The sequence below is a fragment of the Brienomyrus brachyistius genome, unplaced genomic scaffold (genome assembly GCF_023856365.1).
Source record: "Brienomyrus brachyistius isolate T26 unplaced genomic scaffold, BBRACH_0.4 scaffold41, whole genome shotgun sequence".
NCBI classification, from domain to species: domain Eukaryota; kingdom Metazoa; phylum Chordata; class Actinopteri; order Osteoglossiformes; family Mormyridae; genus Brienomyrus; species Brienomyrus brachyistius.
In genome coordinates this window covers 1,718,859-1,740,238 of record NW_026042316.1, presented here as the reverse complement: position 1 = coordinate 1,740,238, position 21,380 = coordinate 1,718,859, and the positions used below count along the sequence as shown (strand labels likewise).

The 21,380-nt window shown below is 45.3% G+C and overlaps 1 long non-coding RNA gene across 1 annotated transcript; it reads right to left on the bottom strand.

Moving 5' to 3' along the window:
- Positions 1-13,498: 13,498 nt before the first annotated feature.
- On the bottom strand, positions 13,499-14,450 carry LOC125722745 (uncharacterized). The gene is made up of 3 exons (XR_007386567.1): positions 14,254-14,450; positions 13,719-13,765; positions 13,499-13,562 (listed from the first exon to the last, which is right to left on the bottom strand). It is a non-coding gene; the product is annotated as an uncharacterized LOC125722745 (long non-coding RNA).
- Between the last annotated feature and the right edge of the window lie 6,930 nt (positions 14,451-21,380).

Genomic DNA, 21,380 nt, shown 5'->3' with positions numbered 1-21,380 from the left:
TGACGTGATTGTACGTTTGGGATATAGAAGCGAGTCGGGGGGCTAATATTTTGAGCAAGGGAAATATTGAACGCAATAAGATGATGGTCAAAGATAATACTGGACTGAGGCAGTAGAGTTACATTATCTATATGAAGACAACTGGATCACGGGGGAATCATAAGCAGGGAAGAACACACAGGCAAACAGCAGCAGCAACATTAATGGCAGGACTGAGAAGCACATTTATACAAGGCTAAGCAGGGAGCAAACTAGAGGCACCTGAAATGAGTAACACAAGGGCAGGAAGGAGAGGTAAAACAAACGCGGAACAGGCATGGCACGTTATACCACACTAGGGAGGAAACGGGAGGTTCAGGTGGGCAGGGTGTGGCAGGGATCCGTTTCAAAATTTAATTTTGGCTTGTACAAACCTTGGTAAAAGCTGCAAAAGATCGATCAACCACTTTCTGAGCTATTGTCTTAACAAACAAAGTATCTGTTGGGGTGGCGGTGTCTGGGGAATACCATGTGTAATACACCTTGTGAAGATTTATAGGTAAAACAAAATATTTTTTGATTCTATCACACATATAGAAATTATTTTAGGTTTAAATAGTGATTTAGCTGAGTAACTAGGCTGAAATTCTATATAGTTGCAATTTTAAGAATTATTACTATTATTCACAGCTTTTAAGCATGCAGTTGGATGACGGATGGATGGATATTCAGCCACCAGAAATGCCAATTGTTGTTAAGAGGATCAAAGTCTGCAAAGTAGTATGCAGGGTTTAAGGCCAGAACACAGAATACTCTCCGACAGAAAGCATAAAGTTCACTGGGGGAATTTCTGTGGCCACTGCCTGAACAGCATGTGTGGAGAATGTTTATGAGGGTCGAGCCATGCAGAGCTGCTGGCCCTGGCATGTAACGATGAATCACAAATCAGTTAAAAATCGGTGCAAATGTATGACGATTTAAACCGGCTGATGTGGAAAATAAATCACTATTGTAGGAGTACTTCACAGTACTTTAACAGAAAAACTGGTGTAATATTACATTTGATTTCACAATGTGAGTTTGACGTCAGATGTCACTACGTATCACGTCGACTGATACGAGTTTTTGGTTTTGACCAAACGCGAGATGGCGAATGAATTTGAAACGGAGGACGGCACAGTGGTTAGTGCTGGCTTCGGTCCTGGCTTCGGTCCAGGGCCCTTTCTGTGTGGAGTTCGCATGCTCTCCCCGTTTTCACCGGGGGCTCCGGCAGCATATTAGCTTTCCGGTGATCACAAACGACGAGGAAACGGCGAGAAAAGCACAGACAAGACATAAACTGCATGCAAACATTGTAAAAGACTGATAACATACACAAACAGGTCCACTGGCACCACCGTGAGCTGAGTGAAGATTATTAAAAGGGCAAAGCACGCTAAAAAGCTGCCATGCAAACCTTAGCTTATTTATTTGATTTTTTTTTTTTATTTACTTATTTTGATTTGGGATTTTTTCAACAGTATTTTATTCAAATTCAGTTGCACTGTTCACAACAGTGTCAACAGTTCAGAAAGATAAATATAAGAATATTTTTGAATATATTTGTCTGCAGCTCATTCTGCAAAAAATGAGAAAATCGTATCGTGAACTCAGAATCGTGAATTGTATCAAATGGTGAGTTGAATGTATCGTTACATCCCTGGTTCTAACAGTAGTACTATGGTATGGTGGAGCCACATAACAGGAAGGCAGTACATTGTGAAGTCTGTTAAGAACATCATTTGCACTGAACTGCCCTCCATTGACCAGCTGTACTTTAACTGCCACAGTAACAAGGTTCAGTCTATAATCCAGGACTCTGACCACCATCCACAAACACTGACTAGCAGATTCATGAACAGCTTCATCCATCCATCCATCCATTTTCCAAACCGCTTATCCTACTGGGTCGCGGGGGGTCCGGAGCCTATCCCGGAAGCAATGGGCACGAGGCAGGGAACAACCCAGGATGGGGGGCCAGCCCATCGCAGGGCACACTCACACACCATTCACTCACACACGCACACCCATGGGACAATTTAGCAATTAGCCTCAGCATGTTTTTGGACTGTGGGGGGAAACCGGAGTACCCGGAGGAAACCCCATGACGACATGGGGAGAACATGCAAACTCCGCACACATGTGACCCAGGCGGAGACTCGAACCCAGGTCCCAGAGGTGTGAGGCAACAGTGCTAACCACTGCACCACCATGCCACCCCGAACAGCTTCATTCGCCAAACAATTCAAACCTGCAGCTTTTGCATCCCCTGTAACAGTCATTTCCACGGCAGCTGCACTGTACAGCTGTTTCTGCACTTTATCCACCACTGACCACATATCATCAAGTTTTGTCCTGCTTTGTATCGCACTGTTTCTGCACCATGTTGTCGTGTACTCCCTTGTGTTGTTATGCACCATCTGTGTTGTTCTGAGCAGTGCCATGATGCAATATTACAAAAAGATCTTGAGGAAATGCAGAGTTCTGGAGGAGATTCTCACAGATGATGGCATGTGTTTATACTGAAGAAACTGTACAAATTGCTAGACATAAAACACAGGACTGGCAACTGTGGTACGTTTTAACACCTTGATAAAAAACTTAAAATCCATAGTAAGTAGGACAACCTCATAGAACCTTTACTAGTCATTGTTCAGAAGATTAACACGGATTAAAAACCATTACTATGAAAGAACGCTAATCAGTTAAGTTGATTATGTGGAGAGAGAGAAAAAAAACTGTATTTGAAAAAGATCAACCATAGAACGAAGCTGCAGCATTGACACCCCCTAGTGGTGATTTGAAGATAGTTCTGTCTGTAGCAGCTAAGCAGTAGATTTGGCGTCAGTTGACAAACTCAGTGCTGCTCGGTTTGAACGGCAGAAGCACAAAAAAAGGGGGCATCTACTGCACGCCCCCCACCCTTGAAAATGGTACAAATTATCATGCAACAGTTTTCTTAAGTAAGTCTTTTTGGGCGTCTGCATAAACGTCCACGATGCGATTGCCCTGATTAAGAAGTGCGCGGCGGATACAATTTGGGATGCATCGTTCATCCGATTTATTAATACATAATTATTAGTATGTCTTTATTATTTAGAAACGTTACCAACAATACTTGACAAATATTTTTCATTGAGATTGATTCCCCGTCTAAAATTTTGGTGACACTTCATATTTTTAAGAGAGACGGACAATTTGACGCATGCAATTTGCAGAAATATGTTGTGCCGCTATAAAGTACACAGGCAGCATGACAAACATAAGTACTCACTGAAGCCACGACATACGCCCGGCTGGCCCAAGCGGTACCCCTAAGAAGAAGGCTTTTTTCACAACCCATGACCATCACGACGGCAAAAAAAACTGAATAGCCTAGAATTTACTTGATTACAAGGCACATATTTATTGGAGCAAGAGCTCTAACATAAAACTACCTTGTAATTATAAAATATTGTGGCTGTGAACAATGTACAAACAAGCACAGAAAGTAAAATACTCCAAAAGTGCAAAGAACCTAAATATTTTTGTTTCCACCGATTCACTCTTGATGTGCTAGGAGTCGCAGTGCAGTAGCCCACTCTTCAGTATCTGCCTTTAAGACCACCAACTGCTCTTTCTCCTCCTTCGCTCGTCGCCTCAGAGTATTGGACTTGGTAAGTAATGTTGCCCTTTTGGTTCCAGCAGCACTCTCTGCTTCCTCTGCCATGTGCTCAGCATCCTTTTGTAAACTCTCACATACACTTTCCAGTGAGACTCTCTTCCTCTTGAGTTCCTCAAGTTTTCTTTTTTGCTTTTTGCTCATCTTTCACCTTTGGTCAGAGGCGCTTTGGTTGCTCCCCCACACACTCTGACATGGTCGCATATAAGCCTCTGTGCAACAACTGTTTCCTCTGATAAGTTGCAGGTCTCCACCTCTATTTGTGGAAAACCCTCGTTCCACTTCGGCTTGCCCATAGGACAGTAGCAGCAAGTTGTTGCAGAACATCCAGAGGTCAGGATAAGGCCCACTAACTTTCTGATGGAAAAAGACATCAACTTTGGATGGTGCTGAAGGAATGAAGGATATAAAATCCAAGCCTTTTGCCTCATTGTGCAGGTGATTATCAGACTGCTGGGATATTGCATCACCTGTAATTACAGTAGGTTAGATGCAGATCAACAATGTCAATACACAGAATCACATGTAGAATAGGAAAGTGATTTATAACCCAATTTTCCTATGATACCATAAATGTGCAATCATTTTAATTTAATCTTGAGATATCTCTAGGCTCATCAAAGAAAATATGTTAACTGGGCTGATGCTTCTTTTCAAACACCAAGAGTCGGTCTTCTAAATACTGCTAAAATCTACGTGTTAACACTATACGGTTCAGGGACGGATTATGGGTTGTGTGGGCCCCTGGGTAAAACGTTCGACAATTTCGTTCGACAAGCAGACAATTTCATGGCTTTAATAATGAGTGTATTTAGCAACTATAATAGCAAAAGATAACACAAAGCTTTCTGTATTAATGGTATTTTAATAACCATTAATAGACAACACATACGGTGGAGTTTTGCCTATTCTGATGGTCCATCATCCAGAATAGTGCCTGTGTGTTTTCCCTTCAGGTGCTCGTGTATAGCGCCAGTGCTGTGTGGTTTGCCATCGAAACTTTACACAGTGTAAAACCATCTTTTTGTTAAAATAATTAAAAATAACTTGAAATTAAAAATTACATTATTTTAATACGTAAACTGATATGTCAATTTAAAATATTGATGTTGACAGATTTTCAGTGGCAGCCCTAGTTGACATCATTATTTATTTCATCCTATTCCGTACCCAATAGCATCTACATGTCATACTGCTGACACTTTTAAGTGAATATATTTTATGTGTGTATTTATGTCATGTGTCAGGATTTGCGCTGGTAATGCGGGTGAGCGCGCGGGCAGAGCAGCGGGCAAGGAGCAGGCAAGCAGGCGAAGTACGGGGAAAACGGGGATTTATTCAAGGAAAAGAGCAGGGCAGGACGGAACGCTGGTACTGACATTAACAAACATCAATGACGGACAAGAAACTAAGGCAAGACATGGACTAAATAGACAAGACAGAGCAAAACAACAGGGTGCAGCTGGGTACGATCGGGGAAGCACACGTGGATAATCAGGGGGGCGTGGCACACACGAGGGTCGTACGAGCCGGACGTGACATCATGTTTATGTACATTTTCATTTCTGCTACCTGATACTTGTATGTATTATCAAATAAGGCATCAGTCTTGGATTAAACACAAGTACAGATTTCATTGTATTTTGGTACATCCTGTACTTAATGACAATAAATCTTGAATCAGTTAAAATGACCTTTGTTCAGCTGTTTTAGGTGAACCCCATGATGTCCTGTAATAAAGCTGTTCAAAATAAAGGTTGTGATGAGATATTCCTCTTGTTTCTCCTTTTTATGCATAAAACATTCATGAAGGAATCTGAATATCTGCTTGATTACTTTTGCCATTGTTAATTTTTACAGTCTTCATAACTACATCAGCAACATCGTTTAATTTTACTGTTTGTACGTAGGAGCTGCACAGTGGTTAGGCCTGTTGCCTGACACATCTGGGAGGAGGGTTCAAGTCACGTCTGTGGATCTTGCATGTTCTCCAGGTGTCATGGGGTTTCTTCTGTTTCCCCCAACAGTCCAAAAATATGCTAAGATTAATTGGAGCTGCCAAATTGCCCATGTCTGAGTGGTGTGTGTGCCCTGTAACAGGTTGGCATCCCATCCTGCGTTATTCCCTGCTTTGTGCCCATATCATCCAGCATAGGCTCCAGACCCCCTGTGACCCTGCACAGGAAGTTCACCATCCCTGGCCAGTTGTGTGGAAGTTAACAACACTTTAGTCAAACAACAGACTAACCAAGTCTCAAGCTTCAAAAAGGGAGCTGCTCATTACCTGAAGAGAAGAGGAACATAAGAAGTAGACTATAGCTCAGCTGACAACATATATCACTCCCATTCCTTGCTGATGATGGGAGGTCACTGAGACGAGGTGAGAGAACTATATAGAAAGTCAGTTGGCTCCTGCTGACACCCAACAGTGTGACACAAAACGAGTGGCATTGCAGACCTCACTGCTAAATATGGAAAGAGGAGAAATATTTATGTAAATAAAATGTAGAGCATCTATAATAAAAGCACAGCTATTAGGTGCTAATGATCCAGTTCACACCCAAGATGCCTAAGCTTGCTCAGGTCATTCCTGTGATGTAACATGGACCGGCAGGTGCAATGTACTCACTGTGTGCAGTATGAACAAGATGGTTCCATACAGACAGGTGACCCCATAGAAGCGCATCTCCAGGTTAACAAAATCCTTCACTCAGACACTTATGCTCAAATGCTGTTCATAGACTTCAGTTCAGCTTTCAACACAATCATTCCACAGCAGCTGACTAAGAAACTGAGCCTGCTGGGCCTGATCACCTCTCTTCGAAATCGGATCCTGCACTTCCTTACAGAGAGACCTCAGTCAGTGCGGATCGGGAGCAGCACTTCCAGCACCAGCACACTGGGCACTGGAGCCCCCCACTGCTGTTAACTCCGATGACTCACAACTGAGCAGCAATGCACATTTTGAATCACATCAGCAACATCAGGCTGATGACAAGACTGTGGGTCTAGTCAATAAAAACGATGACTTAGCATATAAAGAGGAAGTGCGATGACTATCGGACTGCTGCAGAGCCAACAACCTGTCTCTGAATGTTGACCAAAGAGATGGTTGTTGACTTTAGAAGAACACAAAACACAGAGTGACCACTCTCTGCTGCACATTGATGGCTCATCTGTGGAGATCGTAGAGAGTACCAGATTCCTTGTTGTCCATCTGGCGGAGAATCTCACCAGGTCCTTCAACATCAGCTCCATAGTAAGGAAAGCACAGCAGCACCTCTACTCTCCACGGAAGCTCAGAAAAGCCCATCTCCCATCCTCACACTCTATCAGGGAACTGTTGAAAGCACCCTGAGCAGCTGCATCACGGTCTACTTTGGGAACTGTGTCGCCTCAGATCGCAAGTCCCTACAACAGATAGTGATGACAGTTGAGAAGATCACTGGAGTATCTCTCCCCTCCATCACGAATATTCACACCACACACCGCATCCGCAAAGCCACCACCATTGTGGATGACCCCACCCACCCCTCACATTATCGTTTCACCCTCCTGCCTTCTGGAAATAGGTCCCGGAGCATTTGGGCCTTTACAGCCAGACTCAAACAGCTTTATCCCCCATGCCGTCAGACTACTGAACTCTCAGGCACTAATCTGATACCACACACAGATACACTCATTAACACACTTTATTATTTAACTACTATTTTTTATCTTATTGTAGCCATGTTTACAGTTACTTTTATTTATTTTTATTGCTACCTCATTGCACAACCAAACTGCACCTTATCAGTATTGGGTTTACTGTGCTGTTTGTGCTCATTGGTGTCAGTTGTCCTCTCTTTTTGCACTGTCCAGCAATGTTTGCACAGTTTTTGCTCATTATGCACCATACAGTATGTTGCTAGGCTGTTATGTGTTAGTCTTGTGTTAATTTAAGTAGCACCTTGGTCCGAGGGAAACAGTGTCTTTTGTAACTGTACTATACTCAACTGTGTAAAGTTAAAAATAACATTAAAGACCTACTTGACTTGACATTTACTAGTAACAGGTGCTAAAGTGAAATGACTTGCTTCTGGGAAAGATCTCCAGCTGAAATTCTCTACAACAATTATGGGAGAAATATGGGAAGGACGCGGCGTCAGACCTGCCCCAGTGGGACGAATGTGGTTTTCCTAGAAACAGCAGCTTCAGTCCCAATCAGATAAGCCAGATGCGTTTGAAATTAGAGGAACGGGATCAGACTGGTTGCTCAGGTATTAATGTGGTAGAACTAAAACGGAGACAAATTGGAAGGTGTTTCAATTGTGGGAAAATGAGACAAAGCAGGCAGAGGAGATGCGGGTGGCAAAGAAGCATGAGATAAGGAATGCAGAGAATGTGGATGAGGGTGAGACTCCTGTGAAAACTGTGTATTGAAAATTAGGGCCACAGTATTGTCATCCATCCTGTCAGGGTATGTGGAAATACACTGAGGGTAAATGGCCTAATGCAGGAAGTGTCTTAATCCTATAACATCCAGCTGATTCAGGCTGTGGGGACAGTGTGGGACTGCAGTCTTCTGGCTGGGACCTTGAATAAATGAATGAATGTTACATTTATACAGCCCTTTTCTAAGATACACAAAGCGCTTTACAGAAGCACTGGGGAGCCACTTCAACCCAAAGGTGAGGCAGCAGGAGAGGGGGCCCAGGCAGAGAGAACAGCCAACAAGAGGGGTGCTTCCACAGACAGGACGGGGGCCCCGGCAGACCAACGCTGACGACTCCTGGGACCAAGTCAACAGAGCAGCAGTCGTCATTGTGACTCACCCTCATACATCCATCCATCCATTGTCCAAACCGCTTATCCTACTGGGTAGCGGGGGGTCCGGAGCCTATCCTGGAAGGATATGGGCACGAGGCAGGGAATAACCCAGGACGGGGGGGCCAGCCCATCGCAAGGCACATTCACACACCATTCACACACACATGCACTCCTACGGCCAATTTAGCAAGAGAGAACATGCAAACTCCACACACATGTGACCCAGGCGGAGACTCGAACCTGAGTCCCAGTGGTGGGAGGTAACAGTGCTAATCATTGCACCACCAAGCAGCCCCACCCTCATACATGATTTCAGATTTTTGATTTTAATTCCCTTTTCTGTTTTTGGCAACATATAAAGTGCTGTGAATGTCACTGTCAGATTCTCACATCATCCTCCAGTTGTCCCTTGTCACCCTGGATGCACATTGAATGTTTGGTAAATATTTTATCTTGTAGTGTTCCTGATTTTTTCCTGTGTTTTAATTTGCAATTCTCAAATTTCATGACTGGCATCCGTGGGGACGATTTATTAAACCTGCTAACTCTGCACTTCAATTTCAAACTGTTGGTAACATGTGTACATATTTTTGTCTGATCTTTTCACCACCAGGTGGCGATATAGCAACTCCAGAGTTATTGATGGCTAGAACAAAAAAAACACAGTAACACAGAGGTGTAGCTAAAAATTCTGGGCCCCTGACAGAATGTCACCTTGTGCCCCTCTATCGAATTTTACATACTGGGAGAGAGATTTGTTGAGCCATCTTCCAATCTAATCCAATCCAGCTTTATTTGAAAAGCACTTTAAACAACCTTATGGACCAAAGTGCTGCACAAAGGAATAAATAAAAACATTCATACACTTAAAAACGAAGTAAAAGAAATTTAACAAAAACCAAAACATTAAATGTGAGTAAAAGGCCATTAATAAAATTTAAAAAAATCAATTAATAAATAAAAGGCTAAGATTAAGATAAAATTTACTATTAAAATTAACATCTCACAGCGTGTCAAAGGTGAAGGAGAAGAGATTAGAAGAGATTTAAAAACGGACAGAGAAGAGGCCTCTCTAATGTGAAAAGGCAAATCATTCCACATTTTAGGAGCTGCGACAGCAAAAGCTCGATCCCCTCTAAGCTCACGCTGAGTCTTAGGAACCGTCAGGAACAGCTGATCAGCTGACCTGAGAGAGCGGGTGGGGGTGTAAGGGTGAAGCAGCTCACAGAGGTCAGGTGGAGCAAGACCATTGAGGGTTTTAAAAGAAAATAACAGAATTTTAAAATGAATCCTAAAATGTACGGGCAGCCAGTGGAGTGAGGCTAAAATGGGGGAGACATGCTCATATTTCCATGTGCGGCAGCATTTTGAACCTTCTGGAGGTGAGCAATAGTGGAGCCTCTAACCCCAACATAGAGGGCGTTACAGTGGTCCAGACTAGTAGTGACAAAAGAGTGGATTACTGTCTCAAAGTGCTGCCTAGAAAGAATTGGCTTTATTTTGGCCAACTGCCTCAATTGTAAAAAGCTTGACTTGACAACTGACCTTATCTGAGTGTCAAACTTAAGGTTGGTGTCGACTTTAACCCCTAGGTGTGTGATGACTGGTTTACAATATTGTTCCAAGGAACCTAAAATTACAGTGGATGTCAGAGGAGTGGAGTTACCAAAAACCAACACTTCTGTCCATTATCTCCCCACTTCCTTGTTAGTTACAATATTTGTTCTGCATTACTGTACTGCTTTGGAGCCTTTTGATATTAAGGTGAATAACACAGTGAAAAAAGAGACAGATGCATTGACAGCAGTTGTGGCCACACTTTGGACTGGGAGTGTAAGAGCAAAGGAAACTGAATCCACTATGTTCTGTCCTGTAAATTTTTATTAAACAACACATGACACACATACGAGTCCTGTTTTAACTTTCAGGGCTGATGGTCTGCAGCCTGGCTTGTGGTCTACAGTGCAGCGCAGGTGCAGTCACTGTGCTGAGCCCGGCATTATAGTAATGATGCAGCCTTTCACACTGACCAGTGAGAAATAACCTTGAAAATGACTGTGCTCTTTGTGGTTCTCCTTTTTTCTTACCACCAAGCAAAAGACTAAACATATTTTCTACTTATCAGTTATCAGAAATCAGAAATGTCATGCAGTAATCAGAGGTTAGACAGCAAGAATGACTTTTGTATTTTTATCTTTTGTCATTCTTTTATCCAGCGACTACTACTTCTCGTCGCGCTCTGGAGAGGGTGGGACCTGTCCCAGGAAGCACAGAGCACAGTCCCTCATGGGATGCCATTCCACACAAACAAACACAATTAAGATGGTCAGATTTGCCTCACTGTGTGATTTTGACTGATAGATGAACTAAGTCTTGTGTGTATAAAAATGTGTAGATTCTTTTAACTTTAACAATGAGATTCAGCAACATGACCTTATAGTGTTAATGACCGGTATCTTACTGGTATTAACTGAATTATGCAAAATTCTACATTATTCTGTATTATTGCACCCAAATTGTTTATACTGACTAAATGTAATTACTGACATCCTGGACATACTGCTTTTTAGGTTTGAATTTAAAATGTTAGTAGACAAATTCATGCTGTCAATAACATCTCACTTGCTCACCCCCTTTTAGATAAAAATACCCTTTGTGGTTTTTCTAGTGAAGCAGAGGGTCTGAGCTGAGGACCTGACGGTTGTGTGGTTTTCGCTCACTGAGACGAGAGACACAAACACCCTGCTCTCAGTCGGTCAGTCTTCCTGTAAAATGCGGCGATGAGACTGCTAGTGGAAAATTACTGACTGCAGCGTCAGCAACACATCTAAACAGCAGCACAAACAAAATGTTCCACAAATGCAGGACATCTGTATGCTTACAGCACACATCAGACACGCTGACCCTCAGCACTGAGCTCCTCCAGGCTCTGTGCTCTCCCCCTTCTCGTCAGTCTCTACACAAATCACTGCTGCTCCAGTGAAGATCCTGAATTTTGCAGGTGATACTACTGTGTTTGCCATCATAACTGAAGGCGATGAGTCTGCCTACAGACTGGAAGTCGTACAGCTGACCATCCAGTTCTGAACTCACATTATCCCAAATGTCCACGGGCTTAGACTCCTCTCATCATCAGGGAGGAGCGTCCCTTGGCACTGTAGAGTAGATGGATGAGAGCAGGCTGATAACAAGGCTGTCATCAATTTTATGTGACACCTCTCACCCCCCCAGCAGACTATGGAGGCCCGGGGCAGCTCCTTCAGTAAGAGACTCAGACACCCAGCGTGTGACAGAACGGTACCGCAGGTCATTGGGCCCCACAGCAGTCAGGCTTTATAATCTGCACTCTGCTCATTGAACTTTTCCCCTGTTCACTGTCTTCTGATACAGTTTCTATCTGCTGCTGATCTGCAATATTGTTCCTCCTTATTCACTGATGTGCAGTGTTGCATTGAGCCAGTGCATTATTCCCTGTGTGGCAGCTTCCTTTGGGAGGCTAATATCTGGCACATGAGCAATAATGTTACATGCAATAGGATTCTGTATAAGTTAAGGATTGTGTATAAGTTAATTTTAATATTCCTATAATATTCCTCTGTATGTAATATATTCTTATTTTTTGTTTCTATTATTACCCTATATTTATATATACATACATTTCTTTTACATTCATAATGATGTTGTTTGTCGTTTTGTGCCCCACTGCTCTTGTAACAAGCCTCAGTCTTGACTCTCCCTTTTAAGGTCTTGGCCTTAAATCACACTCGATATAGGTGGTGTCGTCCCCATCACCCTGACCAGGATACATGCTGTAAGATTAATGGATGATGTTTATCTGTGTGATGAAAAAGAATGTGAATAAAACAAAAATGTACCATTATAAATGGGAACCCTAGGATGTGTGGTGGTTAGAGATGTGGACTGATGAGAATTTTGCTTTTCTAAAGTTCTGTTGTGAAAACTGTACAGTCTGTTCCATGTACAGGGTAGTGATATGTAGCAATCATGTGCTCCATTCAAATGTCCAGCTGTATGAATAATAATGGTGGCTTGTTTGGATAAAATAACTTAGGCTGAATACTTCAAAGCGTGACCTGGGTGAGGTAGAGAGGAAACAGGGTCTTACAAGCAGCAGGTATTGTTCTCTCTGTGTGGTTTTTACTCTTTGCAAAGTGAGCCCAGCACAGTGCAGTCAGTGGGTCAGTCTTCCTGAGCTGCATCTAACCAGTGGAAACATCTGCAGCACTGCAGAGAAGCACTCAGCAGACAAACAAACCAAAACAGCTTACAGCTGTATGTCACTTTTCAATTGCATGTTGGGAAATAGACTGTAGAGTAAGCAGTCTTGATAAATGAACAGTAATGGGAATTATGCTCCTACTTTTTGTGTTTATTGTGGGGGCAGCACAGTGGCTGCGTGTACATGTGTGCCCTGTCGATGCACTGGCACCCCCACCGGTGTGGAGTCTGGCCTTGTGCCCTGTGTGGCCCACCCACCTGCCAAACTATGCATGATAAGGGGCTGGAAGATAGATGGATTATATGAACTGTAAAGTGGTAATGTCACGATCCGGGTTGTGCGGGTAATGCGCACGGGCAGGCGAGCGAGCAAGAAGCAGGCAAGGAGCCGCAAGTCGGGGAAAACTGGGGATTTATTAACGAACGGGACGGACAGGACAGAACAGCGGCTCGAAGACTCACTAGCATCAATGACGGACAATGAACTGAGGCAAGACTGGGACTGAAATAGACAAGACAACAGAGTACAGCTGGGTACAATCAGGGAAGCACATGTGGATAATCAGGGGGGCGTGGCACACACGAGGATCGGGCTCCGTAAAATCCCGTGATTCAGTCTCAGAAGCACTGGCTCCCCTGCCCTCCTTCTGAACATTATTAAAGCTACACCCTGAACCCTCTGTGTGACTGACATGAATGAGAAGCATCTTTATTCATAATCTCTGTAGCGGAGGTCAGAATACAGAGTGTCATTATTCCCATCTTTCTTCTGTCTCCTGGGTTTTGGCTTCTTAAGGTTCAGGGCAGCGTAATTCAGTGTGTCCTCGTCATGGCACTGGGGAGAGAAAGATGGCAGAATTGGATGGATGGAAATCGGTTTGCTATTACTTATTTTCACAAATAGCACTTAAATGCTGATCCCAGGATGGAAATCAGTCTGAGGTTCATTTGTTTTACTGACGATTTGTAATTTGAAATATTTATTACATACTTGCTTGCGTGACCATTCCACTTTTGATATATCACTGTTCTTTTCATCTGTTTAAAATATATAACACATCAATATATTATTTAATTTCACGCGGTATCACAGTGGTCAGATAAAATTCCGAATTTTCAAGCAATCAACATCCTTTTTGTCTCAAAAATGAAAGTAAAAATGACTTCTGTCAATGTAAGTGTGCATGTTTGGATATGTGTTATTTGTTCTCATATATCATATATAATAAAATTGCTATAAAGGAGATCTTGGTAATAAAAGTTATTGATATGCAACTTATTGCAACATGTATATTTCAATAGATTTTGCAAAATATGAAAGATATAATACAAAAATGTAAATCTTACAGTACAAAAAGGTTTATATAAATAAGGTGAGATTTAATAATGGATTTTTAAACTGTGTTACTTGCAAGAGTGGTTTTAATATGAAAATTTTATCTATCATAAAACAATTTTATATTTCTATAATTTGTTAAAAACTACATTTTGTCCTTCTTCTGAGTGTATAAAGCCGGGCAGCGTACCTGCACAGTGTGTACAGGGCAGTTTACATCTTATACAAATGAAAGCAACGTTCAGAATAATGCTGCAAGATAAAACTATCAGCAAGTCAGAGTGAAGAGGATCCAGCAGCTTCTGAAAGCCTGTAACAACGAGATAGATTTCAGCATAATGATATAGAGACACATTTCCCATTTGCTTACATTACATTAGTTAAAGATCAAATTGATAATAAATTAAAGTAGATTTCTTGTAAAGTTGTCAATTTTTAACACATTTTTTTAATATTTAGCATTTTAACATTTATTAATATATTATTTAAATAATTTATTATTATATTATTTATTATTAAAGATTATTTAATTAACAATTATGTAATTAAATGTAAGTGCATATACACTTAAATTAAGAATTACATTACTTTAAATAGTATAAGAAATAAATTTATGTCCAAATAGCAAAAAAAAAGCAAAACAGAAGCAGATATACTCCCCACACTGGGTGTTACCATCTATATCCAGTTGTGTGCTGTTCCCAAACATTATCTCCCCACACTGGGTGATACCATCTATATCCAGCTGTGTGCCGTTCCCAAACAGCATCTCCCCACACTGGGTGATACCATCTATATCCAGCTGTGTGCCGTTCCCAAACATTATCTCCCCACACTGGGTGTTACTGTCTATATCCAGCTGTGTGCCGTTCCCAAACATTATCTCCCCACGCTGGGTGTTACCATCTATATCCAGCTGTGTGCCGTTCCCAAACAGCATCTCCCCACGCTGGGTGTTACTGTCTATATCCAGCTGTGTGCCGTTCCCAAACAGCATCTCCCCACACTGGGGGTTACCGTCTATATCCAGTTGTGTGCCGTTCCCAAACAGCATCTCCCCACACTGGGTGTTACTGTCTATATCCAGTTGTGTGCTGTTCGCAAACAGCATCTCCCCACACTGGGTGTTATCGTCTATATCCAGCTGTGTGCCGTTCCCAAACAGCATCTCCCCACACTGGGTGATACCATCTATATCCAGCTGTGTGTCGTTCCCAAACAGCATCTCCCCACGCTGGGTGTTACCGTCTATATCCAGCTGTGTGCCGTTCACAAACAGCATTTCCCCACGTTGGGTGTTACCGTCTATATCCAGCTGTGTGCCGTTCCCAAACAGCATCTCCCCACATTGGGTGTTACCGTCTATATCCAGCTGTGTGCCGTTCCCAAACAGCATCTCCCCACACTGGGTGTTACCGTCTATATCCAGCTGTGTGCCGTTCCCAAACAGCATCTCCCCACGCTGGGTGTTACCGTCTATATCCAGTTGTGTGCCGTTCCCAAACAGCATCTCCCACACTGGGTGTTACCGTCTATATCCAGCTGTGTGCCGTTCCCAAACAGCATCTCCCACACTGGGTGTTACCGTCTATATCCAGCTGTGTGCCGTTCCCAAACAGCATCTCCCAACACTGGGTGTTACCGTCTATATCTAGCTGTGTGCCGTTCGCAAACAGCATCTCCCCACACTGGGTGTTACCGTCTATATCCAGCTGTGTGCCGTTCCCAAACAGCATCTCCCCACGCTGGGTGTTACCGTCTATATCCAGCTGTGTGCCGTTCCCAAACAGCATCTCCCAACACTGGGTGTTACCGTCTATATCTAGCTGTGTGCCGTTCGCAAACAGCATCTCCCCACACTGGGTGTTACCGTCTATATCCAGCTGTGTGCCGTTCCCAAACAGCATCTCCCACACTGGGTGTTACCGTCTATATCCAGCTGTGTGCCGTTCCCAAACAGCATCTCCCACACTGGGTGTTACCGTCTATATCCAGCTGTGTGCCGTTCCCAAACAGCATCTCCCCACACTGGGTGTAACCGTGTATATCCAGCTGTGTGCCGTTCCCAAACAGCATCTCCCCACGTTGGGTGTTACCGTCTATATCCAGCTGTGTGCCGTTCCCAAACAGCATCTCCCCACACTGAGTGTTACCGTCTATATCCAGCTGTGTGCCGTTCCCAAACAGCATCTCCCCACACTGGGTGTTACTGTCTATATCCAGCTGTGTGCCGTTCCCAAACAGCATCTCCCCACGCTGGGTGTTACCGTCTATATCCAGCTGTGTGCCGTTCCTAAACAGCATCTCCCCATGTTAGGTGTTACCGTCTATATCCAGCTGTGTGCCGTTCCCAAACAGCATCTCCCCACACTGGGTGTTACCATCTATATCCAGCTGTGTGCTGTTCCCAAACAGCATCTCCCCACACTGGGTGTTACCATCTATATCCAGCTGTGTGTCGTTCCCAAACAGCATCTCCCCACACTAGGTGTTACCGTCTATATCCAGCTGTGTGCCGTTCCCAAACAGCATCTCCCCACACTGGGTGTTACCATCTATATCCAGCTGTGTGTCGTTCCCAAACAGCATCTCCCCACGCTGGGTGTTACCATCTATATCCAGCTGTGTGCCGTTCCCAAACAGTATCTCCCCACGCTGGGTGTTACCGTCTATATCCAGCTGTGTGCCGTTCCTAAACAGCATCTCCCCATGTTAGGTGTTACCGTCTATATCCAGCTGTGTGTCGTTCCCAAACAGCATCTCCCCATGCTGGGTGTTACCATCTATATCCAGCTGTGTGTCGTTCCCAAACAGCATCTCCCCACGCTGGGTGTTACCATCTATATCCAGCTGTGTGCCGTTCCCAAACAGCATCTCCCCACACTGGGTGATACCATCTATATCCAGCTGTGTGCCGTTCCCAAACAGCATCTCCCCACGCTGGGTGTTACCGTCTATATCCAGCTGTGTGCCGTTCCTAAACAGCATCTCCCCATGTTAGGTGTTACCGTCTATATCCAGCTGTGTGTCGTTCCCAAACAGCATCTCCCCTCACTGGGTGTTACCATCTATATCCAGCTGTGTGCCGTTCCCAAACAGCATCTCCCCTCCCTGGGTGTTACCATCTATATCCAGCTGTGTGCCGTTCCCAAACAGCATCTCCCCACACTGGGTGTTGCCATCTATATCCGGCTGTGTGCCGTTCCCAAACAGCATCTCCCCTCACTGGGTGTTACCATCTATATCCAGCTGTGTGCCGTTCCCAAGCAGCATCTCCCCACACTGGGTGTTACCATCTATATCCAGCTGTGTGCCGTTCCCAAACAGCATCTCCCCTCACTGGGTGTTACCGTCTATATCCAGCTGTGTGCCGTTCCCAAACAGCATCTCCCCACGCTGGGTGTTACCATCTATATCCAGCTGTGTGCCGTTCCCAAACAGCATCTCCCCACACTGGGTGTTACCATCTATATCCGGCTGTGTGCCGTTCCCAAACAGCATCTCCCCACACATGGCCACGGCGCAGTAGTAAGTCCCAGCATCGGAGAGGCTGAGGTTCCCCTTGGGGAGGCTGTAGACGCAGCTCCGTGTAGGAGATCCAGCCTCAGGGCTCTTCTCACACTCATCACTGCTGTTTCCGTGGCTATAAATGACTCCTGGAAGGGATTCTCCTGATCCATGTCTGAACCAGTAAACACTGTGTTCTCCTGCACAGCTCCCAGTCTCTATCGTACACTGCAGGCTCACAGAGTCTCCTGGCTGCAATGTGTCAGACACAGGCTGCTGTACCACAGTCCTGCTGTTGGAGTATTTACCTGAAAAGCAAAATGTTGATGATGACAGCGCTTTGAGAGCCACAATGGAAAACACAGATCCTGAAAAATATTTCTTGCCGATTTTAGAAATATTTTGGAATGGATGTCATGTTGTTCTATCTATCCATAAAATAAGTAACTTCTTGGAGAATAGTTGACATTCTTGTCTCTTTTTGTTGTATAACTATGTATTAGTATATATTCAGTAACACTTTACATTAACTGCACCTACATTATACATTTACAATGCATTCATATAACATTCATAATCACCATGTAATTCGTATACCTTAATATCCTAACATACCTTAACAGCTTTAATATACATTGATAACATTATATGACAACAAAGATTATATTATAACTGTAACACTGGCCCAAGAAGTGGAACGGAGATCCAGATTTGCACGCAGCCAGAAGTTTTATTGGCAGCACTAGTACGTAGCAATGAAAGGGGCTAAGCGAGGAGAATGGTCGAGGGGCAGAAGCATGTGTCCGAAGCCGAAAGAGGAACAAACACGGGACACGACAACACAGGGAAAGAGTACCAGGAGAAGCCGGTCTCAGCGGGGCAGGAGGTTCAGGTTCGGGAACGGGTCTGGGAAGAGGAAGAGGAACAGACAAGGTAAGTACACTGGGCGGACGGAACATATAGGAAGCAACGGGGAGACGATAGACAATAGATTGCTCAGCATGGCTCAATAGCATGGCTCAATACTTCGCAATGTCCCGATGGAGCTCAGTGCTTAAATACATTCCGTCATTAAGCGTTCTACGGAGCACCTGGCTGGTCCCGCCCATGTGGGCGTGATCGAGACGGGCTATTCGGTGGGTTCCGCCTGCATGGGCATGACAATAACAAACATTATATGATAAGAACAAACATTATAATTGTATAATCATATGTTTGATGTTAGTGCATGAAGGTAGATGAATTTAATTAATTTCAATGTAAAGAAATGAAGTGTGTTGTCACGCTCGGCGTCTGCGGGTGAGGCGCACGGACGGGGCGAGCGGGCAGGAAGCAGGCAAGCAGGCAGAATCAGGGCAAACGGGGATTTATTCGAATGACGCGGACTCGGGAACATGGCACGCCGACTAACATCAATGACAGACCAAGGACTCGGGTAAGACACGGACTGAAATACACAGGACTGATTGAAAATAAGCAGACACAGCTGGGTACAATCCGGGAAACACACGTGGGTAAGCAGGGGGCGTGGCACACAGGAGGAGCCGACGAGCAGGGCATGACAGAACCCCCCCCCCAAAGGCGCGCTTCACCGGGCGCGCCAGGGAGGAGGCGACAGACGGGACACGGGAACCGGGACCTGGAGCAAAAAAAAACAGAACCATCAACGAGAGACGGGAAACAGGACCGAGGCACAAAACAGGGCAAGCGACAGGACGTAAGACAGGAGCTGACAAAGGGATGGGAAGGCAGAGAGACAGATCAGGAAGGGAGAAACAGAGGGAACAGGAGGAACAAAAGGAGCGGGAGTGACGGGAGGGAACGACGGGAAACCAGGAGCGGAGCGGGGCAGAACAAAGGGACCAAGAACAGAGGACAGCGGGACAGAGGCAGGAGGAGGGACAAACACAGGCGGGACCGGGGCATGAAAGGGAGAGAAGGAGGGGGAACCAAGGGGAGCCCGAGGGAAACCCAGCGGGCGACGGGCGGCAGCCGGAGGGGCCGCAGGCGGCCGGGAGGCCGGAGCCGGAGGGGACCGAGAAGGGGCCGAGGAGACAGGGCGAGGGACCCGCGGAGGGGCCAGGGAGGGAGCAGGAGGGAGCACCAGGGAAGGGGACGAGGGAGCTGGAAGGGGCCAGGGCGAAGGCAAGGCGAGGGGGGGAGCCGCCGTAGGCGGCGACGTCCTCCGACGAGCCGAAGGTGGGGGCCCCGCAGGCGACCGAGGAGCTGCCGTCGGGGAGCCCCCCGGCGACCGACCAGGCACCGGAGGGGGGAGCGAGGCAGGGCGACGAGGCACCGGAGAGGGACCCGCAGGCGACAGCCGACCCGGAGGGCCAGGACCCGCAGGCGCCAACCGAGCCCCAGCGCAGGCGAGGCAGGGGGCAGGGAGGGCGGGACCCCAGCCCTGCGTCTGTGTCCCCTCCCTTTACGGGACACAGACATGATGGCCCCAGGTCGGGGTCGAGTTCGCCGGGGCGAGGGAGAAAAAGTCACTAGTGCGGTCCCCGAGGGGTCCCATTCAAGCTCCTCCACCTCTGAAGAGGTAGGAGCCAAGATGGAGTCCTCTGGGACCACCTCAGGGACTAGGGCGACAGGACTTGGAGCTGCAGCAGGGAGAGGGGGCGCCTCTGGAGCTGCAGCAGGGAGAGGGGGCGCCTCTGGAGCTGCAGCAGGGAGAGGCTGCGGGGGCGCCGGGACAGGAACACGGTCAGGCTGCGGGGGCATCAGCCCGGAAACTGCAGGCTGCTGCAGTGGGGGCGCCGGCCCGGGAGCTGCAGACAGGGGGGGCTGCGCAGGCGGTGGCTGCGCAGGCGGCTGCGACGGCTGCACGGGCGGCGGCGGCTGCGTGGGCGGCAAGAGCAAAGGGAGCTCCTCAGGCTCGGCTATTGCCGCAAGTCGCGGAGGCGGCTGTCCCAGCTGTACCGCGACCCGGTGTGCTCTCCGGACCGAGGAAGCCGCTTGGGAAGGCAGCTTAGCAGCTTAGCAGCGCTCATCCATGGCATCCATCAGGGCATGACATGTGTAAAGTGTATTTTATATTTTCATGATTTTCGTGACTATCAATATCCCTCTGGCTTATGTTGACCATTTTGTTTGTCTATTTTTTAAACATTAAATAAGAAGTGTGCACCGCAAAAGGAATTACTTGGTTTCATTCGGTTTCTACTATTTATTTTCTTATGTGTTGAAAAGTAAGTTTTTCCTTTCTACCATAGCACTACAGCAAAAAGCAAGACATCATGGCAAATGCAATTATGCTTTATTCAAATAAACATGATTACATTTATTATTATATTACAGTTGATTAGCATAATATCTTCAAAGGTTTCATGATTTAATCTGCAATCTTCTGGCCTGAAATCTTTTCCTGCTACACTGAAAACTCTCTCAGCCTGTGCAGAGAAAGCTGCAGCCAAAGGGTTGGCATCCTCTGATAAACATGGTTGGCTCAGGTATCGGTGACATTATGTGAAGCTTTCATGGCAGGAATAGGCACTAGTTTGACTTTTGATGCAGGAAAAGTGTTTGGGACGTTTCTTAGGTTAGAAACTGCAGTCACTGCAGCCAACACTGACTTCTAAGGAGAGACACTCAGCTCTTCCTATGAGCAGATCCACCATGGTGCACAAAATGACAGTATAATTATTGTTTTAGGTGACACTTCAAATGTTGCATTATTTCATTCTGAATAAAATTATAATAGTGATACACAACAATGTTAATGTGCTTATGTGTAATTCATATTTAAATATTTGGCTGTATAGCTAAAAGCTATATTGTAGCTACAGTAATGTATGTATATGAATTTAT